Here is a 23,520-nt window from a genome sequence, read left to right on the forward strand (position 1 = left end):
AGGTTCTACCGAGATTTGAACTCGGATCGCTGGATTCAAAGTCCAGAGTGCTAACCATTACACCATAGAACCGGGTAATGCAAGGGGAAATGTATAGCTCATAAGAAGGGAAGTGAGATAAGAGTATAAAAATAATTATGAAAAATTCAATGAATTATTTAAAAAAAAAGTATATAAAAAATATTAAAAAAAAATGTAAGAGAATTGAATTCAGTTTTCTTTTTTAACTATCAATTTAATTTTTAAACAAAAAATATGTACCGATGTATATAAAAAAGTCATTTAGGTTCTACCGAGATTTGAACTCGGATCGCTGGATTCAAAGTCCAGAGTGCTAACCATTACACCATAGAACCAGATATTGAATGCGAAAATCCTAAAAAACTTGGTATTGAAATTAAGCAAAGTCTTGGGATTTAAAGATATTTTGATATATGAGAATATCAAAATTTGTTTAAAAAATTGCTTAAAAAAATATGTTTCAACCTTTTATGTCAAAATTAAAAATAAAAAAACCCAGGTCCGAGGATCAGCAAAAATATGAAGCTTTTCACGCAGTAGAAAACTAATCGGGTGATCTGTTCATATGGTAGGTATAGGTTATACACCAATTTGGATTATACTTACTTACCTCTGTTGTTGGAAGTCATAATTGAACACTACGTTCATAGTTTGAGCCAAATAAGTTTTTTGCTCTTGAAAGTGGCCTAAGATATCAAATCAAAGGGCCATATTCAAATATAAACCGATTTGGTCCAATTGCTATCCCCAACGACATAAGGTTCATCAATAACAAGCAACTGTGCTAAATTTCAAACTCACAGCTGATTGTGATTTCCATGACACATGGACATGGCTAGATCGACTTAGAATACTGAGCCGATCAAGAATCAAACGGTTTACAAACGGAATTACTAGATTAGTATACCCGCCATCCTATGGTGATATGTATAAAAATGAGTTAAGTTCCGCCGGCCCGAAATTTTTAACGTAAAGGCTATCAAAAACGGCTTCCTAATCAACGAAAAGATTGTATCGCTCTCTCTTTCATTGGTATTTTCCATGGTACAACCAAGAGGTAGGGTCATAAGCACAACAACAAAAATCTACCACCAACGAATCTACCTTGAGGGCCAAATGCCGTAAATTGAAATGTCAAAGTGGTTTTAGAAATAAACTTTATTTTACAACCTATCTTCTTGAAATGTGTTTTATATATGTATTTTCATCATTATAATACCGTTTTGTTGGTTATGTGTGGAATATCGGATCAATGGAACATCTTTTTAAGATTTTAGAAAAATATCCCAGCTGTGATATCAAGCCTTTGACATTTAGATTCACTGCAAAATCAAAATAAAAATAAAAAAATTGTACTCTACTGTTCGCATGACTTCACCTTATAAGTGCATCCTAGGTATTCTCAAGGATTTAGCGTAGTGTGAACATCTGGTCCATGGTCAATTTGACAGGTCTAAATTATTAACACCCATTCATCTCGTCGACTTTAGATTTTAATCTCTCGAGCTTACTGTTTGTACGCTCAAAAATATGTATCTTGTATGCAATGGGAAGGAAAATCCATTTACACCGGATTAAAGCCTTTCATTAGCTGATTTGTGTAATGGGAAAACAGATGATTGAGTCATTAAAACAGATTTTAATGATTAGTTTAAACGTGATTGAAGGCTTAAGACCTAAACAGAATGAGCGCGTTGAAAAAATTTTAAAAAAGAAACTCGCAAAAGTTTAACAATTTTTAACTTTGACGACCAAAAACACTGCTTTAAGTGTGGCAACACACTCGGTTTCAAGCGTCAAAGTTGAAAATTGTTTAATTTTTCCTCGTTGCTTTTCAAGGCGGATTTAAAAAGGTGATCTCATGCAAACAGCTGTTAACAGCCGACCAAATTTGACAGTATTAAGATGTCAGATTTTTGTTGCTTTCTCTTTTTTGTTATCTTCTTTCTCACATCTTCTCTGCTCATGTACGCAAAATTGTTTGCGAGTGTTGGCAAAACGTCGATCAGCTTGATGACAAGATGGCGGATTGCACCATTTTTTTTATTGAGAAATTTAAAATTTTAATTTTTTTTTCACAATATCGCTTATGCAAAATTTTCGCGACAACTATATGAAAATGTCATCAATGCTTAACATAGTCGTGGACCCTTCTTTTAATACGTCTTGACGACGCGGCCTGCAGGGTAATCTTTGAGTAAACGAACATACTTACAAACAAATGCAGTCTTCACTTATTGAGCCGGTAAGCCACGTCTTTTACTGCCTTGTTATACCACCATAGGATAGTGGTATACTAATAACGTCATTTCGTTTGTACCACATCAAATATTGGTCTTTGACCCCATAAAGTATATTTTCGTATTTATATATTTTTGATCGCCATGACATTTTAATTCTTCGAGCGCTAACGTACGTGCCAAGTTTGGTGCGGAGCAGTCCATAACTTAATGTATTTATAAAAAACTCGACCGGAAATTAACTTAAAATGCTTGTAAGTCCTTAAGAGATGCTCTACAGGAATTAACTTGGACTTATAATCCAAAATACGGATTTTGAAACATCTTCTATTGTACCGGATCTGCGTTGCCCTTTAGGTTAAATCAGGTTGAATGGCACATGGCTAGCAACCCTGGTTACTAGCCGCTTCACCCGGAGACCTTAGGTCCATTGTGTTCACCGTAGAAGAAATTAGATGAGAAGAAGATGGAGAAAAAAAATTATGAGCATACACCACAGTATGTTACAAGACAGCAATGAAGACAGAAAAACGAAATTCAGCTAATTTTTCTTAATCATACTACTCGTATTGAGTTACCCTTACCAATGCTTGCGCGGTTGTGAGGTATTCAGCCCTGTCAAACTTCTCTAACAAGTGGTGTCGCTCTGCGGCACGCTGTTCGGACTCGGAAATAAAAAAGAGGTCCCTTATTATTGAACTCAAACTCTCACTCATCGATATGAGAGAGGTATGCTCGCTGTTCCTCAATGGAATCTATGATGAGGAAAATATTTAGCCGTTTCGGCGCTTTTCCTTCGAAACATGAAGTTCTTTCTTTAAGCAATTGGGTCATTCGACTGGACTACTCCACTGCCATCTGTTGCCTTTGCAGCCTTCCGATGTCCAGCTTCCGTGTAGTATCGTACATCTCTCGTTTCGGTTATATGAATGCAAATTTGAATTATATGCTCTAAAATTTTTAATAACCTATGGTTAGTCTCATTTTATTCAACTCTGACTCTCGGTCGAAAAATAACTTAAAATACTTGTATATCCTCATAACATAGAGGAATTAACTTGTACTTATGACTGATAATCCCATATAGTTTATCCGCAAATGACACTGAACGCCTGGATTCGAATCTTGGCATGAATATCAGCAAAAATTCTTTTCAACTGTGGCTATCCCCTCTTGATGGTATTGGCGACATTTGAGAGGTTTTCAGCCGCCTAAATCTTCTCTGCCAATTAAAGCCTAAATAGAATGAGGGCATTAAGTAGCGTTGTGTTGAAATATACAACTCTGCAAACAAATGTCTAAATTCCTCATGTGTAGCACAGAATGATGCTCGCTTTCAAGTGGCAAAGTTGAAAATTGTTTAACTTTTACGCGTTACTTTTGTGGGATTTGCGTGCAGAGTTGCATTTTTGCATCGCGAAGCTTAAAAACATTACTCAACGCCTTTATTGTGTTTCTGCCTTTATTGACACTCTACAGGCCAAAAAAGAATGAGCGCATTGAGCTTTGTTTTTGAGCGTTGCGTTAAAAAATGCAACTTTTCAAACAAATCTCACAAAAGCAACACGCAAATGTTAACGAATTGTCAACGTCTACGACTGAAATTGAGCGTTGTTCTGTTTTGCCATACATAAAGTAGTGTTTGCCGATAGTATCGATAGGAAAAAAATCAAATATCGATAGTGCCATCGATATTTTGCCAGCTCTGTTCGATAGCGTTCCACAGTGCGTACACATATTTGGGACCTACAAAAGTTATGCACTAAACGTTGTAAAAATTAATACGGCTGAGGACAGATTTCAACGTTTTGTTTACAATAAAGCGTTTTTAATTTATGAGCTGAATATTCGTTCGAATATGAGCTGAATTCTCAGAATCCCGAGCGGAAAGGTTTCTAAACACATCCCTCCCGTTTAACTCCGCTCCGGCCCACTACGAATCCTGGTAAAATATTCTTATACTAAATGAACACTTCATTAGGATAAAATAATTCTTAGAGGTCTTAACGAACTATCGATTACTTGTATATAAAAAGATATTCAGGTTCTACCGAGATTTGAACTCGGATCGCTGGATTCAAAGTCCAGAGTGCTAACCATTACACCATAGAACCGCTTAAGATAATCCAAAAAAATTTTAAACTGATAATACATAAAATAGTCAAAATTAATAGTTGCTACCTTAAGTGATTGATTAATTATAGATTAAACCCTTCTTTGGCATGAGATATTTAAAATTAGCTACCAAACAGTAGCTATAAATAGGGTCTTTGAAACACTACAAATTGTTGTTATGTTTTTAATAAAAATTCACATATGTTTATAGTGAAAGGCGAAATGTGATTAATAATGCAATCATGTAACCATAATAAGATTTGAGCATAAATTAATAGTAATGTGTTAAAATGAAAATAGAGGATGCATATTTAATGGTATTATAAGGAGAGATATTCCAGACTAGACGAATAAATTTTTGTTTAATAGGCTCGAGAAATATTGGAAGGCGGAATTTGTTTTTTATTTTAAGTTTTTGGAACAGAAATTACTAGATTATCATCAAGACAATCAGATCTTATACCACTGGCCAAAGGTTTCTAAGTTAATGGAGCTCTTCTTCAGTACCATTATAAGTAATGTCTGTCCGTCTGTTGGATTCAGGTGGATATATTAATTCGTTTTGAAATCATTTCTCACTTAAATTTTTCGGTCTGAATACCGACTTTGTCAAATTATTGTCAAACTGAATATTTTCGACAATTTTCATTTCTGAGAATTATTAAATCACCAATCAAATACCTTAACATCCAATTTTGTTTATTAAATAAACTTCAGACGATGAGAAACAAATTCCTCAGGTATTTACGAAATTTAAGATCTTGCCTCCCTATCTTCCCCAACCCGTTTTTAATCATCATTACACCACAATCATTACTTTTTAATAACAATAACCCATTAATTTTTTTAACTTTAAAATATCACTATGTATTTGCATTGAAGGTTCTACCGAGATTTGAACTCGGATCGCTGGATTCAAAGTCCAGAGTGCTAACCATTACACCATAGAACCGTTTTTGGTGTGCTCGTCCTAACTTTAACAATCTCATATAAAGGATGCATGCTATTGCTCATTCAATTTTAGGAATTGAAGTTGAACTTTTCAGTGACTTTAAATAATTCAATGTAATGTTTCTCTAACATTGACAGCATAGTTTTGCATTCGAATGATTAAAGCTGCTGCTATTAATCTTAATGTTTCAATCGACACTTAAATAATGCTGACGTTTTCATTTTGAATTACAACTTATCAGAATTGATGGTTTCTATTCTCAATGTTGATGGACCTATATTGGACCAGGACCACTAACATTTTGTAACTCGATTCATTCGCCAATTCATCGAAAACATCTGTTTTTCCTCTATAAAATCAACTGATTTCGATGAGTTCGCAGAAGTATCGAGTGACACAATGTAAGTGGTCCTGACCCCTACAACTAATCTCATCGGTCTACATCGGTTTTACTCAAAACACCGGAAAGATGGATAGACCTAAAGGTGAGGGAGGGTCTGGCACCAGAGAACTTCAGTGGTGCACAACATGAATACCTAGGATAGGTCAGTGGAGAAGGCCCTCTGCTAGAGATGGCAAAATATCGATATTTTACTTTTTTGTTTGAATATCGGTTGATATTTTTCCTATCGATACTATCAGCAAAGCTAAATTTTTTGCAAAATTTAATTAAAATAAGCGAATGTATCCTTTAAAATGCATTGCGCCTATAGAGGTCGCAATATTCATCAGATTGGCTTAAAATTTTGAACAATAATTTTTCTCATGACTTCCAACTATGTTAATTAAATTTGGTTTTATTCAGTCTGTGCATTGATATTGCAATTGGATCTCAACAGGGATGACTCGAAACTAATTGCATATGTGGACAACGTAGTGCTACTAAACTGAGGCAGGTTTCTGTCGACGATGAGAGAAATCATGGAAATGTCACTGAGGACTTAACATCTTCAAGATAGGGTCAATAGGTGTTCTCCCGGTGTACTGATAGTATTATACACAGCAGAATTATCAAGGCGGACTTAAGAATTGATAAGACAGGAGGTGGACCACATGATAAACGATCCAAAAAGGGGTACCCTCGCCGATTCTCTGGAATATACTGACAAAAACAGTCCTATAGGATCTAAACAAGGATGGCAACAAACTAGTCGTATGGGCGATAATCCGAAAAATGGGACAAGGATGAGGTTGTGTTGAAATTAGGCCACTATGGACATACATTCCAAAAAGTAACGCCGAAAAAGAAAATCTATGTCAGGAATTCCGTCCTCGGCTGAGTATCAGTGTAAGCATATTATAATTGGTAGTGGATATGATTCAGTCCAGAAACTTTGTTCCGGGTCGTCCAAGCTTCTGAATTAAGGCAATATGAATTTTGCCCTTGCTGATTTTCTCCATCAGAGCGTGTGTAGCTGTCTCACTACGTTGGGGATTTATCTGGATGACCAATGACTCAATCATTGGTCCTCCAGTAAATAGGTATCTTAAGAGTGGTAGATGGTCTGTCTGCCTGCTCCCTGTTCTTTAGACTGCGTGGAGTTTCCTGTCACTGGACTGCCTGATGTTTTAATATTACGATCTTTAACTATCCTAATCTTCCGAATCTTGAGAAATTCGGTAATGGTTCCATTCTCGGGTCCTTGTTCGTTAGTCTGTATTGAGTCTCTCGTCCCTGCACTGCCTGATTTTCCAATTTAGAACCTTTGCCTATCATAGTCTTCCAAATCTTGAGTAAATGGGCTTCTTGAGAGTAGGTGCTGGTCTAATCGTCGGCTCTCTGTTCGTTAGGCTCCATTAAGTTGCATTTCACTGGGCTGCCTGATATTTCAATATTAGGATCTTAAACTACCCTTGTCTTCTGAATCTTGATAAACTCGTTGAGGGTTCCATCGTCCCTGCCCTATCCCTTGTTTAATTATTAGGATCTCTGCTTATCATAGTCTATCAATTATTGATATAGCCGGTGATGGTTCCGTCGTCGGCCCCCTGATCGTTAGGCGGTATTGATTGTCCTGGCACTGTACTGCCTGATGTCTAGTCTTCCTAATCTTGGAAAAGACAAGTTTGGCTAAGACTAAAGGCATGGCATACTACGGGACGTACGCCATGCCTTTAGTCTTAGCCAAACTTATCACGGAGACTTGATCAATCGTCATCACAAGGAGAGTTCCTGACATAAGAGGGCGGTTCCTAATCCTTTTCAGCGACCATCTTTCCCTTACGTGATGGCTGTGGCCTCTATTTGGAAGTCAAGGTCCTCCATGAAGACTCCGGGGCCTTGTGCGCTTACTTCATTCCCGTTCCAACTTTGTCTTCCTCCGCATGGCAGTGTCTGCAGTCTCCATTGCAGGATGGCTGGTTTGGTTTTCCCAGAGTAGTTGAAAGCTGGGAGCTCGCTCTCTTTGTCAAGCTTTTAGTAATGTTATGCTCTTCGGGATATCTATTTCTTTTCCCAGCTTTCGTAGAAGTGCTTGGAATGTCGATTCTATCCCTTCCAGCATCCTGCATACTCCTCAGTCTCCTACGTCGTTCCCCGGATTGCTTTCTCGGTCTTCTTGTGAGCCTGGCATAGCCCTCACTCACTACTGCCGTCATCCCGTTGTTCTTATCCCTCGATTCGACTGCAATGACTATCTCATAGAAACTATCGCTATCTGAATCGCGATAGTGTCTATCGAGAAAGCGAGTGTCAACTTTACTTTAAAGGCTGAAGACGAACTGCGCATCCCTCTGGTTTATCCGTCTCTTCCTCATTTGTTAGTCTGACAACTCGTTGAAGCATTACCCACGAATACAGGTGCCAAGGCACTCACATCTATAGGAGGGACGGACAACTTGCTACGTTCTGATGCCATTACCGCAGCTATGGGGTCTTCGGAGTCCAATTTGGGCCTACTCCTCAAAGGTTTTAAAATTTACCTAATAGATGGTAATAGGTAGTTCCGAGATATAGATATTTTCCTTTGAGGAGCGAAATGAAAAACATGTCCTCTCCACTCAAGGGTTACTTGTTAGTAATCATTGGGCAAGGACTAACCCAAGTAAGAGGGAGTTGGTGCTCTTCACTCGGAGTTTTATATCTCCGGATTAAATATATCACCGGATGTAAGACTTATATCACCGGATTTAAAACTTCTTCTTTGGACAGTTTCGCAGTTGTTGAAGGAGGCGAAACATTTGGGCCTTGTCCTCGGTTGAACGTGGAGAGTTAGACCGAAGATTATTTGCTGGATGTACACAGCCATTGTGAGATTCGTACTAGTTTATGTGGCACTGGTATTGTGGAGGGCTACGGAAAGGAGAACCTTTACCTGGGAGTTCCAAAAGGTGCTGATACTGACTTGCGTTTAAATAACGGGAGCGTTAAGATCCAAGTTTTAGACCTCCTTTGCACATAGCTCGTCTGACTGTGATGCTAAATGCGTAGCTGCTAACCCTGACGATTATCAGACAAAATTTCCAGTGGTGGTTATTCAGCCGTTTAAAATTTCTACGCTAAGAGGAATCGCTCTGCGGAACGCCATCCTGACTCGGATATAACACGGAATTTCCTGATTATTGACATTAGAACTTGAATCATACAGCTCTCATTGATAGGACAGCAGTCGTTGTTGTCCTTAATGAAATGCTTTTGGGCAATTTTGCATGGATGGTAAATCCTTGCCGTTGAATGATATTTATCAAGCGATGATTTAAAATTGCTCTTGAATAGCTTTCTAATCTGAGGGCCAATAAGTACGCCTTGATCATTTTACCCTGAACTCCTAAGAGAATCGTTACCTAGTAAAGTGGCAAAATCCGTTGTTTTGAGTAAATTTAAAACAAATATTGTACACCATGACAAAATTTTTTGGAGCACTGAAATTTTTGATCATTTGATAAGGTGAACGGGCAGTTCTAATGATTCCAATTTCAGTATGACTAATTTTGATAAGACCCCATTTCTAGTATGTCATCCATAGATTCAATCAGTTGTCCAAACATGAGAAACTCTTGACACTTTATGAAAGCATTTCGGAACTCATTATTAGCATTCCATATTTCAGATTAAGACCTCATTCCTATATAAGTTCCATATCTATTAAATTTTTTCCAGAATCTTTCGTTTAATCTAGATCTTTTTTTCACCAATTGTTTCCAGCCATTGCCATTCCCTCAATTGGCAAAATGCTAACAACTTACACTGTATTTTAAGGTTCTACCGAGATTTGAACTCGGATCGCTGGATTCAAAGTCCAGAGTGCTAACCATTACACCATAGAACCGCTTATTTTTAATTAAAAATATTTTTTGAAAACATTCTCAAACATTTGGAAATGTCATATTCAATATTTGTATCACAAGTATAGAATGCACAATGCGTGAAGGCCTTACACTCACTTAACACTTGTATACTCAAATGGGGTATTTTTAGTTAAAGAAAAAATAATTTCAGCAGACATCAAGGAATCTCCGGCGTTGTGCACATTCATAAACAATTTAAATTTATGATCTTGAGGCGCATATACCCAAAACAAATAAAATGTGCTGGTTTCATACTTTAAACACTTTTTTGAACAAATGGCAATATTTGTTTGCAGAAGAGCGAGCACACAAGACGCCCATATCATTTGAGGGGCTATGTAAACACATAGCCCCCCTAAACGGAATGGGCGTACTTAGATAGTTCTGTGATAGTTGTGCGATATTAAACATATTTTTAAATAATGAACTTGGTTTGTGTGAATGAGCACAAAAGCCTTTGATATTTCCTTTAAACATCAAATCATTAGTTACGCTTACTACTATAGCTCCTTATCCTTTAAGCATATATGCTTTAGGTGGGTCAGAAGAGGATGATACCAAAATATCCTATTCAAAGAAGTTTCCTTTCTAATTCAGAATTCCGCCACCTAATCGGCGCAACTCAATGCTGCCCTAAGGCAATGGGAATACCAGCCTATATCCTTATTGGTTAAATCTGAATGTTATTAAAACATTAAATTTGTATCTGAGGTCATAGTATGAACTATTCTGATTCCTCCACAGAGATAACTCTGTATTAGCCGGAGCTATGATTTCGAGTAAATTTCAACTGCTTTCGGATTTTGATGACAACATGAAATGAATGGCGGGAAGACTTCTCTAATATCAATCAGTGCTGACGGATTATCATGAATTCAATCAGAACTTTTAACTTAAAATGTTTGTAACTCTTTATGTAGGGCCTGTATTATGGCTAGAAAAAATCTTAATTGTTTAATAGGCACCAGGTAGTGGTTACCCTGTAGTGTGGGGGTAGGGAACTTATTATTTCATCGCCTTACTTCCCGTATGGTGTAGGCAGGCTTCGGACTCGACGCTAAAGCTCACCTCGACCTTTGGGGGAGTGCAGACTCGAACTTAAGGGGGGAGAGCGACCTGGAATTTATTTTGAAGAATGGTTTATGCCTACACAACAGAGGGGCTGACGCCACTTTTGAGATTTCCAACAGAAGGGAGGTACAAGATCTCATTAAGGGTATAATGCAGGGATTGACTATCTTCGGTTGGGCTGTATCTGCGGAAGAAAGTTTTTCGAATCATATATACATACAATTTATAATTAAGGGACCGATTCTCATGAATACAAATAGAACTTTTAACTTAAAATGTTTGTAACTCCTTAACTAGGGCCTGTATTATGGCTAAAAAAAAAACCTAAATTGTTTTATTTTGAACCAGTTCTGCAAGTGGTGGTTTCCCAGTCGTGTGGGGGTAGAAAACTTATTATTTCATCGGCTTATTCCCGCATGATGATTGGCAGGCTCCTTCTCCTATTGTGGTTAGCGAGCTTATTCGATACTGTAAGGCTTTAAACGAGAAATACTATTCGGACTCGACACTTATGCTCACCATGACCTTTGGGGGAGTGCAGACTCGAACCTAAGGGGGGAGAGCGTCCTGGAATTTATTTTAGAGAATGGTTTATGCCTATACAACAGAGGGGCTGACGTCACTTTTGAGATTTCAAACAGAAGGGAGGTCCTAGATCTCATTATGGGTAATTTGCAGGGATTGGCTATCTCCGATTGGGTAGTATCTGCGGAAGTAAGTTTGTCGGATCATAAATACATACAATTTATGATTAAGGGAGCCGAACTCAAAAAGACCCCGAATTCAGGAACCCCAGAAAGACGAGGTTTGAGGATTTTAATATCCAAAATGATGCAATGTAAATTTCTTGTATTCGAGATTACTTCCCAATTAATGCCAACTTTATGATCCATGATATTAAAGTGCTGGCAATTTTTTATCACTTGTTACTCACAATTGAAGATTCAAATCGTTCTAACAACAATGTTTTTCTTTTTATTTTTCTTCACTTTTTTATTCATCTTACAACATCTTTCCCTATAACAATAACAATTTTTTCTTTTTATTTTTCTTTACTTTATTTCGGTTTTTTTTTTTAATATTTCTTATATGAATAAATTGTATCAAAAAGTTTTACTACAAGGTTCTATTGAAGGTTCTACCGAGATTTGAACTCGGATCGCTGGATTCAGAGTCCAGAGTGCTAACCATTACACCATAGAACCGACTCGGTCCTTGTTGGCACTCAACTCACAATAAGTCAAACCACACAATCCTGTTATATTCGTACGAATACACACTCACTTATTTCTAAGCTTAACCATTGAATCAAAATAAAAGATAGTGTGCCAGTTTTAAGGGTAATTTTTTGTTTTTATATTCGGATAAGAATATGTTGCATTAGTTTTTACCAGGGGTTGAACAAGGATAATAAGAAGAACAAACATCTTATTTAAAGGATATTTTGTTAGCTTAGTTCCTGCAAATTGAAAAATGGGGAATACTATTTTTCGTGGGGAATATAAATTTAAAATTTAATATTTGAAACATATCAACATATTTTTTAAATATTCAATTTGAGCTCTTTATATTAAAATAATGTGCGTGTGTGTGTTTTTAATTAAAAGTAAACAATAATTATTATTAAAAATTCTTTGACATCCATTTTTAAATCTCTTATCCGCTTACTTCAAGAAATTTGTAGTAATCGCATTCAAATGTTGACGTAAAAATAATTTTTGTTCAGGTTCTACCGAGATTTGAACTCGGATCGCTGGATTCAGAGTCCAGAGTGCTAACCATTACACCATAGAACCAGTTGCCCACTGTGCAATATTTTGTACCATAAAATAGCAATATGATTATATGTCGGGAAAAATTAGCTTCAAGTATTAACCTTATAAAAGTATCGAAATTAAATTTAAGGTACGCCTAATTTTGTAATTGAATATTATTACAGAATTCCTAATATTTTAAATCTGTAATTCCTATCAAATAATAATTTAATAACTGAAGCTGTACATTTATTGGCAAAATATAGATTTCTGCCAGGTTCTACCGAGATTTGAACTCGGATCGCTGGATTCAACCATTACTCTGGACGCTAACCATTACACCATAGAACCATAATACGATAGTAAAAATCTATAAAAATGTTACTTGCAACAAATTGGATGCGATATAGAAGAATCGGTTTATATTAAGGTCGTATTTTTATTTGGTGTGGTAATACGATAGTAAAAATCTATAAAAATGTTACTTGCAACAAATTGGATGCGATATAGAAGAATCGGTTTATATTAAGGTCGTATTTTTATTTGGTGTGGGTGTTATAGGGCATTATCTACGACTTATGTGCGAACCTCCAGCCAAATTGGTTACAAATGGAGACTTCTAGAGGCTGCAGAAGCTTTAACGAATGACTACTTTAGCGTTATACAAATCTGAACCGATATGGTCATTTGTAATCTGCAAAAGGTTTCACCAGGAAGAAATATCTGTGCAAAGTTTCATGCTTATAGACTTATTCGTTCTAATATTAGGTAAATTCAACAGCCGATCGATTTAGTTTACTAATACTAAGAATAATTATCTTTATATCCCTGGACCCTCTGTATACACGCATGGGTCTAAATTCGATGGGGGCACGGAGAGTCTTCATTGAATTTTTTGGCATCAGGGAGTTTTATTGACTTTCGGGTACAGCGCCTTTCGGGCGGAGGTCTTGGTGATCGTGAAGGCATTGGAGACAATGTTAATGCGGGCGGCAGTCCGATCAGACAGCCATGATATATGTGGACAGTTAGGTGGTTATGAACGCTCTGGCGTCGCGCCGCGTGAGGTCGAAACTGGTTAATAGATGCTACGAGCTTCTCCGAACCATGAGAAATGTTATCAGGCTCTGCTGGGTCCCAGGCCCTCAAGCGGAATGAAGCGGCAGACGAGCTGGCCAGGAATGGATTGCTGTTTGCCGCAGGTCTTCTTTGGAGTCGGAGAGAACCCAACTGTGATAGAGTGGAAGCCTTCTACGATGACAGCACGAATAAGGCAACCTAGTGCTGTAGGTTGTACGTGAACAGTCAGACGGTGATGAACGTTCTGGCGTAGCGACGCGTGAGATCGAAACTGGTTAATAGATGCTAAGAGCTTCTCCGAACCATGGTAAATGCTATCAAGCTCTGCTGACGAGCAGTCCAGGAATGGATCGCTGTTTGCCGCAGATCTTGCTATGGAATCAGTGAGACCTCCACTGTGGTAGAGTGGACGACTTCTACAATGACTGCGCGAATAAGGCGTGGGCTAGTGCTGTAGGTTGTAGAGTGTCAAAGGCACTGTGGCAAAACAGGACGTCGCTAATAGAAGTCCTGACCATTCATTGCAACGTCAGGTCTTTGATGTCGCGCTGGTTGCAGGGAGAGGCAGACTTCTGCAGGATGTACGATGACGAGGAGGAGTTGGAGACGGTCGACCACCTATTGTGTCACTGCCCCGCAATTCCAAGGAAAATACACAAGATTATGGGTTAACACCTCTTTTCGACCCAGGATTCACTAATAGAAGTTTAGGTCACTTGCGAAAACACAAAGTGGATAGGCACCATGAGCATCATTAAGGATGTCAAATCTGCCGATTGAAAATGTCATAAAATAGGAAAAACCGTAAACAAATAATGAATGTAAAAAGAGAAGAAGATGACATCCTCAATGCCAAGTACTGCCAAAAATTAAAAAAATTGTATGTCGGCTGATCGCTTATTGTACCGTATTCAGTGACACCTGTTTCCAACCCTGGATTCCCTCCAGGCTCTTTGTCCTCTTGTCATTCTTGAGTTCTCTAGAGACCTGTACTGGCTGATTGGATCATACTTCCGACGGTGATTATGACCTAGAAAAAAAATTAGTCATTGTTTTCTGTGTTTATTTTCTGTCTCCTATCGTTGGTTTATTAATTATTTCTCCATCTTCCACTTTCTTCTAGGGTGAACACAATGGACCTAAGGACTCCGAGTGGCTAGTTACCGTGGTTGCTAGTCGCGTGCCCTCCAACCTAACCTTTAGGGTCCCAGTTAGGTATTTCAAGATGCTACATATAAAAAGACAAGATAAGTGGGAAGTGTGAATCTATAGATCATAAATGACGCGAAAACAGGAAAGGAAGCATATTCATATCCAAAGTCTTCCAGTCTGGCTAAAGAGTGTGAGGAGCAGTCACTCGCATCCACATAAGTATCACTCGAGCACTTTTAAACGTCCACATACAGTCTCGGTATGGATAATAGTCGCAAATTCTTCGTCCTAAGAGGAGACATGTTAGAGATTCATATTCAAGGTCGCCCAGATCAGAGTTAACGCGCCTTCCCAACTTGCGCAGACAGTACTCCTGCAGATCTGGGATTTAATAAAGCTAGCTCGTCTTATCCTTATCATAGGGCCTAATGGTGTTTTATGCAGGCATCTGCAGTGTTGGCTTAATCCTTCAAGACTCTTAACCCCTCTCTTTTACATGACCGAAACCAGCATGATCACCAATTCGATTTCACGTTGTTTGGACGAGATTTCTCCCTTGGTTGGAAGTGGAGCATCATCCAAAACTTCTTCCAATCTCTGGGTCCCGACACCCGGTTGATTACATCCAACATCACACCGAGAAAAAACTACCCTTCCTGAGATTTTAGGTCTAAACCACAGCTAACTGGGACCTTACCATAGTCAAGCTGGAACCGAAGTTCCAGGGGCTCCTGACTCCCGGAGTACCAGATTAAGGACTCTGGTCCGTCTATGTAGTCCATCAACTTCCAGTTGAACTTCAAACTATTTTGGACCGGTCATCACCAACAGAAACATCAGAAAACATGTGGCCCAAACCAAAATGACTCAGAACAAGACTGAGCCAAAACTTGAATGCCACCGAAACATTCACACAACACGGCTTACATTCTGCTTCGACGAGTCTATGGGAATTTATTGTTTCTATACCGACATTCAAGAACGAGACCGTAACAATTTTTGTACGGCGTGTCGGAGGGATGTTTTGTTTGGTTCCAACATTTCGTTACCACGTGTGTGGCATGCACAAAATTGGTGCGGCATAGACACAAGTGATGCGTGTTACGCCGTTATAGAATATTCCTCCGACATCGGGCCGATATCAGTAAGATATGGCAATAAATATTAGAGATTTTCCTCAGCCGTGAGGTTCCTACAACATGACAACCCCTTTTCTTGTTTTTAGTTACGATGTCGGTAAGACCCCGAATCTGATATCGGATGATTCATCCGATTGTCGGACGGAAAACGGAAAATTTTGTTAGTTGGGTTCATACATCCACCTCAAACGAGGTGGATGTATGAAGACTTCAAAACGGTACAGTGACCTTCAGGTTATGTTAGGTTGGGAGAGGATGTCGCCAAGATTTACGTCTTAGCGCGTATGCCATCATGTGACCCATTTTTATTCCTCGTAAACTTTTCTCTGATCAGAGAGACCCGCCTGAAGGGACAGGTCTTAGTGCACTTTTCCATACCATTTCGTCGCTTTGAGGAAGGTCTTGTATTTGACTGGGTTTACGACTCTGAGTACAATAGCCTTCTACTCACCGATCTTTTCCATGCAGTCAATTAACTTCTTATCCATCATCCGACTCATCGCTTCAACCGTTCTCCTCCACCTTCCCAACTTTCACCTTCTTCATTCATACCAGCACAAAAACAATATTCATCGTTCAAACAGTAAATGTCGTACCCAGGAGGTCAATTGTTAAGGAACAACCCAAAAGAACACGAAGCCTGGGTGGCATTAATCTTCCATTCCAGACCGTGGTTGTTGTTGTAGCAGTGTGTTATACACTAAGGTGGCAGCCCTTACCGATAAAGAACTCCATCGCGTCAATCCGGTACGTACAATCATCTGCCATAGGATTGCCGGCTGCCATTGATTCAGACCGTGGTGATGAGCTATTATAAACTTTTCAACTAATGGTCCTCCGTGGAGGATTATCATATGGCCTATTACACAGTGTCATTTTTTGACTTGTCAATGTGATTAGGTTAGGTGGGAGGGCCTCGACGCATACCTCGGTTACTAGCCGCTTCACTCGGAAACCTTACGTCCATCATCTTCACTATAGAAGACCGTAGAAGAGAAGAAGAAATAGAAAAATAGATAAAAATACACCATAGAACGATACAAGAGAGCAAATAAGGATTGAAAAATGAAACTTACGCATAAGATAAGAAGAAAAAGCTCACCTTCGAGAATATGATCCAGTCAGCCAATTCAGGCCTCTACTGAACTCCAGAATGGCCAGAGACTTGAGAGCCTGAAAGGAATCTAGGCTCGAAAAGAGATGTTCACCAATTTTCCTGCATATTCTCCTTGCAATTGCGGGGCAGATGTTCGACCGTCTCCTCGTCGTGCGGAAGTCTGCCTCTCTCTGCACCCAGCACGATGTCAAAGACCTGATATTCAATTTCCAGTTACGACTGTCAAGTCATGCTTATGCGGCTAAGTGACTTCTGTGCATACTTCATACTGTACTGAAGATTACTTTTACTAGTATAAGGAGCTCGATAAATGGCACGAATGCTAAACGATTAAGCTGTTCGCCTGCCAAAGTCAAGCCTTTCTTTGCGTATTCATCCACTATATCATTTCCCGGAGTCTACCTAGTGACCGGTTCACTCGCCAAAGCCGAACCCTACCTGGCATATTCGTCCAACGTTTAATATTCCGGAAAATGTCCGAAAAACCACCTATGCGCTGTATCATGAAGATGTAGCCCATTTTGGGATAATAAATATTAGGGTTGCCCAAAAAGTAATTGCGGATTTTTTAAAAGAAAGTAAATGCATTTTTAATAAATCTTAGAATGAACTTTAATCAAATATACTTTTTTACACTTTTTTTCTAAAGCAAGCTAAAAGTAACAGCTGATGACTGACAGAAGAAAGAATGCATTTACAGAGTCACAAGCTGTGAAAAAATTTGTCAACGCCGACTATATGAAATATCCGCAATTACTTTATGGGCAACCAATAGAATCCTTCCCTGTAGACATCTATTAGATTTATTTTTATCACAAAGTTTCACGTGAACTTTCCTGGCGGCGTTGTGCCATATCAACTATTATGTACAAGTAAATGTTCATTGGGAGATATAAGGAACGACCACTCATGGATTTAAATGGCGATTATTGAAGAAAGGGTAATTATTAACAAAAATCTTTTGAAGAACGATAAGAAATATTATAAGAAGAACAAAAGGAATATGTATTCCCGGGGAATACAAGCAATAATAAGAAAGGATTATTTGTTCAACAGATCCATGAGATAGAAGGAATCGAGGTAACGATCAGGACATCTGAAAAAGTAGGGTATGATGGATTATAGAAAAATAAATCTTCTGGAAAAAGAATATGTGTTTTAAGTTGGATGCAGCAGGATCGAAGAAGGTCAATCAAAGAAGGATTTTGTTACTTTGAATTCTATGAAAAATAAATACATATCTAAGATGGGGGAATAAAATAATCAGATATACATATATGATTTCGAGGAAGGTGGATCTAATGTAGAAGGATATTAACAAGAACATGTAAGACAACCACCTTCATTTCAAAAAGAAAGATAAATTCGTTCACCACTTTCACTTTCTAGTATTTATATATATCATATTGAATGCCAAAGATAAGACGGTTCTATGGTGTAATGGTTAGCACTCTGGACTTTGAATCCAGCGATCCGAGTTCAAATCTCGGTAGAACCTAAACTTTTCCTATTTCTAATATAAACAATAGAAGATTTAAGTTTATTGTGATTATAAATTCATGTAATTTGATCTTAACGAGATGTTGTAGAGTACCAAGTATAAGGTCCGTCAATGTAAAGGAAAAATATCTTTCAGTTACATCAGCATATTTTTAGTAGTTACAGTTATATTGATATACACTACTTCTGATCAAATAAGTTATTAGCAACATATTTTCTTCTCATTTATTGGTTGTTTTAAAGCCTCTTACAGAAAATAAGTTTTGAACATGAGACCTGTTTCAAGGTTCTACCGAGATTTGAACTCGGATCGCTGGATTCAAAGTCCAGAGTGCTAACCATTACACCATAGAACCAACTGATCACCCCATTTAAAAAATTGATCATATAAACTCGAGCAAGTTAGAAATTTTTAAGGCAACATCAATTTTTTATTAAAGAATAATGCTATCGTCATACAATCTCTTTTATTTTAGTTTATTTTCTTGATTGTTTTTTATTTATTCAGCTGAAATTGTATAAAAGCTAAGCAATTCTTATTTAAATAGTCAATTAAATAATGTTGTGGATGTATTTGGATAATATATACATTAGGTTTCGTCAGAGAAATTGTATTTGGCACATTAATCAGCACTTAAACTCGTTATGACACTTAGAGGAAAATAAAATCATAAGACATCAACTTGGGAAATTATTTTATTTTATAAACCGATCTCCCGATTATACTTCTTCAGCCTCTAGAGTGCGCAATTCTTATCCGATTTGTACTACGGCGTTACCAAGAATGCTCTGAATCGGTTCAAAAACTGATAACATAGTTCCCATATAAATTGATATACTCAGATTTCTTAAGCCTAAAGAGGGTGTAAGTCTTATCTGACTTGGCTGAAAGACTTCTCCTTTGACCTCCCTCGACCCCCAACCCACTCCAACTCACCGCTCGGGAGTTTTCAAAAAGTAAGTTTCTCTTGCGCACCCTGTATTTTATTTATGTTTTTTGGGGAAGGGTTGTTATGAGGGGAAAATGCATTAGGTACTTATTCATACCATCGTCGTGTCTGCATCCAAATCTTTACCCTCATCTTTCTTACGGCTGTGTTAAGGAAAATCTTCTTCCTGCGGAGTAAGTTCCATCAGTAAAGAATACTGGTGCATCTCTTCCTTCATCTTTCTTGCGGCTGTGTTCAGGAAAATCTAGTTCTATCAGTAAGGAATACTGGTGCAACCACTAACCATTTTTAAGGTGTTCTCTTTTCGGATTACAACTTAACTCTGCAAAAAACTTTATTTTCCATTTAAATTGACCAACCTTTAGCGTCCACAAAAACACTTCACTTCATTTGAATTATTGTTAAGTGCAAAATATATATCCGCATTGATAGGCCTTAGTTCCTTTGTGGATTATAAGCCAACATAAATTTGCCTTCTGCCGGTGGTTACAAAAGTGAAACAAACAACTTCCGTTGTTTGTGCCATCAAAAGTCCATTTGTTTGGTAAATATTTAAATATTATAGGCTGATACATAAAGGGCATTCAACTCTGTACTAAGAAAGCCTGAATGAAGTGCTGGTATTTAAGTAAGGGGAACCTTTTCAAGGAACTATTAGAGTGTAGGACTTAAAGCAACAAAAACAAATAAAAGATTGTTAAGTTCGACTGGGCCGAATCTTATCTACACTCCACCATGGATTGCATTTGTCAAGTTCTTTACACGGTTTCTCTTAATAGGCAGAAACTATAAAAGGATAATGGGAGGTCATAACAAGAAATCTCCATGTATATGCGTGGATAAGACTTGTACCCTCTAGAGGCTCAAGAAGTACAATCGGGAGATCGGTTTATATAGGAGCTATATCAGGTTTTGAACCTATTAGAACCATATTTGGTGTATCTGATGGAGGTCATAGGAAAATTCCGAGTGCAAATCGGTTAAGAATTCTGCGCCCTCTAAAGGTTAAAGAAGTACAATCGGGAGATGGGTTTTTAAGGGAGCTATAGTGCATAATTTCAGCCCAATTTTTAGAGACTGAAGATGTCAAGATCCGAGATTGGTTTATATCGCTCTAATTTGGTTTTCGATGCGAAGGACAGCAAACAACCACCTCAACTTCCAATCAGCTATATCAGGTTATGAACCGAATAAATCGTACACAGTTGTTGGAAGTCATAGCAAAATACTAAGTGCAAAATTTCAGCCTATCCACTTTTTCCAAATTGAAACATTTTTAAAATATATCTGTAACTCCAAAATTGGTAAAATATTTCCAATTTGTTTTTGGGACAAATTGTGGACGCTACTGCTTCCAGAAATTGACCCGTCAGCGATGACATCTGGTCATAAAGTGAAACCTTAACATTGTATTGATTGCCAAAAAATTATTTATAGGCGAATTAGATCTGCCAAAAACCTTCAAAATGTGTTTGTGGCACAGTTATTGAAAGTCTTAACAGAACACAACATGCATAATTTCAACCAAATCTGACAAAAATTGCGGCTTGTAAGGGCTCAAGAAATTATATCAGGAGATCGGTTTATATGGGAGCTATATCAGGTTATAGATCGATTTTAACCGTACTTGGCATTTTTGTTTGAGGTCATAAACAAAGAACACTAAGTGCAAAGTTTCAGCAAAATCGGATGTAAATTGAGGCTTTCAGAGGCTCAAGAAATCAAATCGGGAGATCGGTTTATATGGGAGCTATATCAGGTTATGGAACGATTCGTACCGTAGTTGGCACAGTAGATAGTCATAGCAGAACACTATGTGCAAAATTTCAGCCAAATCGGACAAAAATTGTGGCTTCCAGGGACTCAAGAAATCTAATCGGGAGATCGGTTTATATGGCACCTATATCAGGTTATAGATCGATTTGGACCGTACTTGGCACAATTATTGGAAGCCATAACGGAACACTAAGTGCAAACTTTCAGCCACAAAAAGTCAAATCTGAAGATCGGTTTATATGGGAGATATATCCAGATCTAAACCGATATGGCCCATATACAATCTCCAACGACCTACATCAATACTAGGTATCTGTGCAAAATTTCAAGCTGCTAGCTTTACTCGATCGACCGCTATCGTGATTTCGACACACGGAAGGACGGACATGGCTAGATCGACTCAGGATGTCGAGACGATCAAGAATATATATACTTTTTAGTGTCTTAGACAGATATTTCGAGGTGTTACAAACTGAATGACTAGATTAGTGTACCCCCATTCTGGTCGAAAAGTCGATTTTTTGATAATCGATAAAAATCGACTTTTTGATTATCAGAAAAAGTTGACTTTTTAATAATCACAAAGTAAAAAGGCCTTAAGTTCGACCGGGCCGAATTTGGATACCCACCACCTCGGGTATATATGTAAACCACCTTTCGTCAAAATCCGGTGTAAAATGCATACTTTATGGCCCCGTAGCAGCCATATCGAAATATGTTCCGATTTGGGCCAAATACTACAATAATAAGTACAAGTCATTGTTCAATTGTGTATAACAAAATATTGAACTTTTTAGTAGTTTTATCTTAAAATAAACCGATCTGAACCATATACGACACGGATGGCGAAAATCCTAATATAAATCACAGTGCCAAATTTCAGTGAAATCGGATTAGAAATGCGCCTTTTATGGGGGCAAGTCTTTAAATCGAGATATCGGTCTGCATGGCAGCTATATCCAAATCTGAATCGATTCTGGCCAAGAGCCTAGCTCAATTCACTGTTCCAAATTTCGGCGAAATCGGACAATAAATGTGTCTTTTATGGTCCAAAAACCTTAAATCGAGGGATCAATCGATATGACAGCTATATCCAAATTTGGACCGATCTGGGCCAAATTGAAGAAGGGTGTCGAAGGGCCTAACGCAATTCGCTGTCCCAAATTTCAGCAAAATCTGATAATAAATGCAGCTTTTATTGGCCTAAGACCCTAAATCGGCGGATCGGTCTATATGGGGCCTATATGAAGATACAGTCCGATATAGCCCATCTTCGAACTTAACATACATATGGACAAAAAAAGAATCTCTGCATAGTTTCAGCTCAATATCTCTATTTTTAAAGACTGTAGCGTGATTTCGATAGACAGACGGAGAGACGGACGGACATATCTAGATCGTCTTCGATGTTTACGCTGATCAAGAATATATATACTTTATAGGGTCGGAAATCGATATTTCGATGTGTTGCAAACGGAATGACAAAATTAATATACCCCCATCCCTCGGTGCTGGGTATAAAATAAAGTCGAAAAGTAGACTTTTCAATTTTACTTTAAATCCCTACCATGCAACTGTTTATTTGTAGAGCTCACTCTCGTATAAAACAGCCCGTGGCAACAAATCAAGTTTCGCGAAATGCTTTTTTATTATACCCTCCACCATAGGATGGGGGTATAATAATTTCGTCATTCTGTTTGTAACTACTCGATATATTAGTCTGAGACCCCATAAAGTATACATATTCTTGATCGTCGTGACATTTTATGTCGATCTAGCCATGTCCGCCGTCTGTCTGTCCGTCCGTCCGTCTGTCTGTCGAAAGCACGCTAACTTTCAAAGAAGTAAAGCTAGCCGCTTGAAATTTTGCACAAATACTTCTTATAAGTGTAGATCGGTTGGGATTGTAAATGGGCCATATAGGTCCATGTTTTGATATAGCTGCCATATAAACCGATCTTGGGTCTTGATTTCTTGAGCCTCTAGAGGGTGCAATTCTAATCCGATTGGAATGAAATTCTGCACGAAGTATTTTGTTATGATATCTAACAACGGTGCCAAGTATGGTTCAAATCGGTTCATAACCTGATATGGCTGCAATACAAACCGATCTTGGGTCTTGACTTCTTGAGCCTCTAGAGGGTGCAATTCTAATCCGATTGGAATGAAATTCTGCACGAAGTATTTTGTTATGATATCTAACAACGGTGCCAAGTATGGTTCAAATCGGTTCATAACCTGATACAGCTGTCATATAAACCGATATGGGGAATTGACTTCTTGAGCTTCTAGAGGGTGCAATTTCTATCCGATTTGGATGAAATTTAGCACGAAGTATTTTGTTATGATATCTAACAACGGTGCCA

At 38.0% G+C, this 23,520-nt stretch overlaps 9 non-coding genes across 9 annotated transcripts; 1 reads left to right on the forward strand and 8 right to left on the reverse strand.

Moving 5' to 3' along the window:
• Positions 1 to 72, reverse strand: Trnaq-uug (transfer RNA glutamine (anticodon UUG)). Its single transcript has one exon. It is a non-coding gene; the product is annotated as a tRNA-Gln (tRNA).
• Positions 73 to 284: 212 nt separating this feature from the next.
• Trnaq-uug (transfer RNA glutamine (anticodon UUG)) lies at positions 285 to 356 on the reverse strand. Its single transcript has one exon. It is a non-coding gene; the product is annotated as a tRNA-Gln (tRNA).
• Positions 357 to 4,303: 3,947 nt separating this feature from the next.
• Positions 4,304 to 4,375, reverse strand: Trnaq-uug (transfer RNA glutamine (anticodon UUG)). Its single transcript has one exon. It is a non-coding gene; the product is annotated as a tRNA-Gln (tRNA).
• Positions 4,376 to 5,256: 881 nt separating this feature from the next.
• On the reverse strand, positions 5,257 to 5,328 carry Trnaq-uug (transfer RNA glutamine (anticodon UUG)). The gene has a single exon. It is a non-coding gene; the product is annotated as a tRNA-Gln (tRNA).
• Positions 5,329 to 9,524: 4,196 nt separating this feature from the next.
• Trnaq-uug (transfer RNA glutamine (anticodon UUG)) lies at positions 9,525 to 9,596 on the reverse strand. Its single transcript has one exon. It is a non-coding gene; the product is annotated as a tRNA-Gln (tRNA).
• Positions 9,597 to 11,819: 2,223 nt separating this feature from the next.
• Trnaq-cug (transfer RNA glutamine (anticodon CUG)) lies at positions 11,820 to 11,891 on the reverse strand. Its single transcript has one exon. It is a non-coding gene; the product is annotated as a tRNA-Gln (tRNA).
• A 519-nt stretch (positions 11,892 to 12,410) lies between these two features.
• On the reverse strand, positions 12,411 to 12,482 carry Trnaq-cug (transfer RNA glutamine (anticodon CUG)). The gene has a single exon. It is a non-coding gene; the product is annotated as a tRNA-Gln (tRNA).
• A 5,872-nt stretch (positions 12,483 to 18,354) lies between these two features.
• Positions 18,355 to 18,426, forward strand: Trnaq-uug (transfer RNA glutamine (anticodon UUG)). Its single transcript has one exon. It is a non-coding gene; the product is annotated as a tRNA-Gln (tRNA).
• A 286-nt stretch (positions 18,427 to 18,712) lies between these two features.
• On the reverse strand, positions 18,713 to 18,784 carry Trnaq-uug (transfer RNA glutamine (anticodon UUG)). Its single transcript has one exon. It is a non-coding gene; the product is annotated as a tRNA-Gln (tRNA).
• Between the last annotated feature and the right edge of the window lie 4,736 nt (positions 18,785 to 23,520).

Source organism: Stomoxys calcitrans, chromosome 3 (genome assembly GCF_963082655.1).
Source record: "Stomoxys calcitrans chromosome 3, idStoCalc2.1, whole genome shotgun sequence".
Classification (NCBI taxonomy): Eukaryota; Metazoa; Arthropoda; class Insecta; order Diptera; family Muscidae; genus Stomoxys; species Stomoxys calcitrans.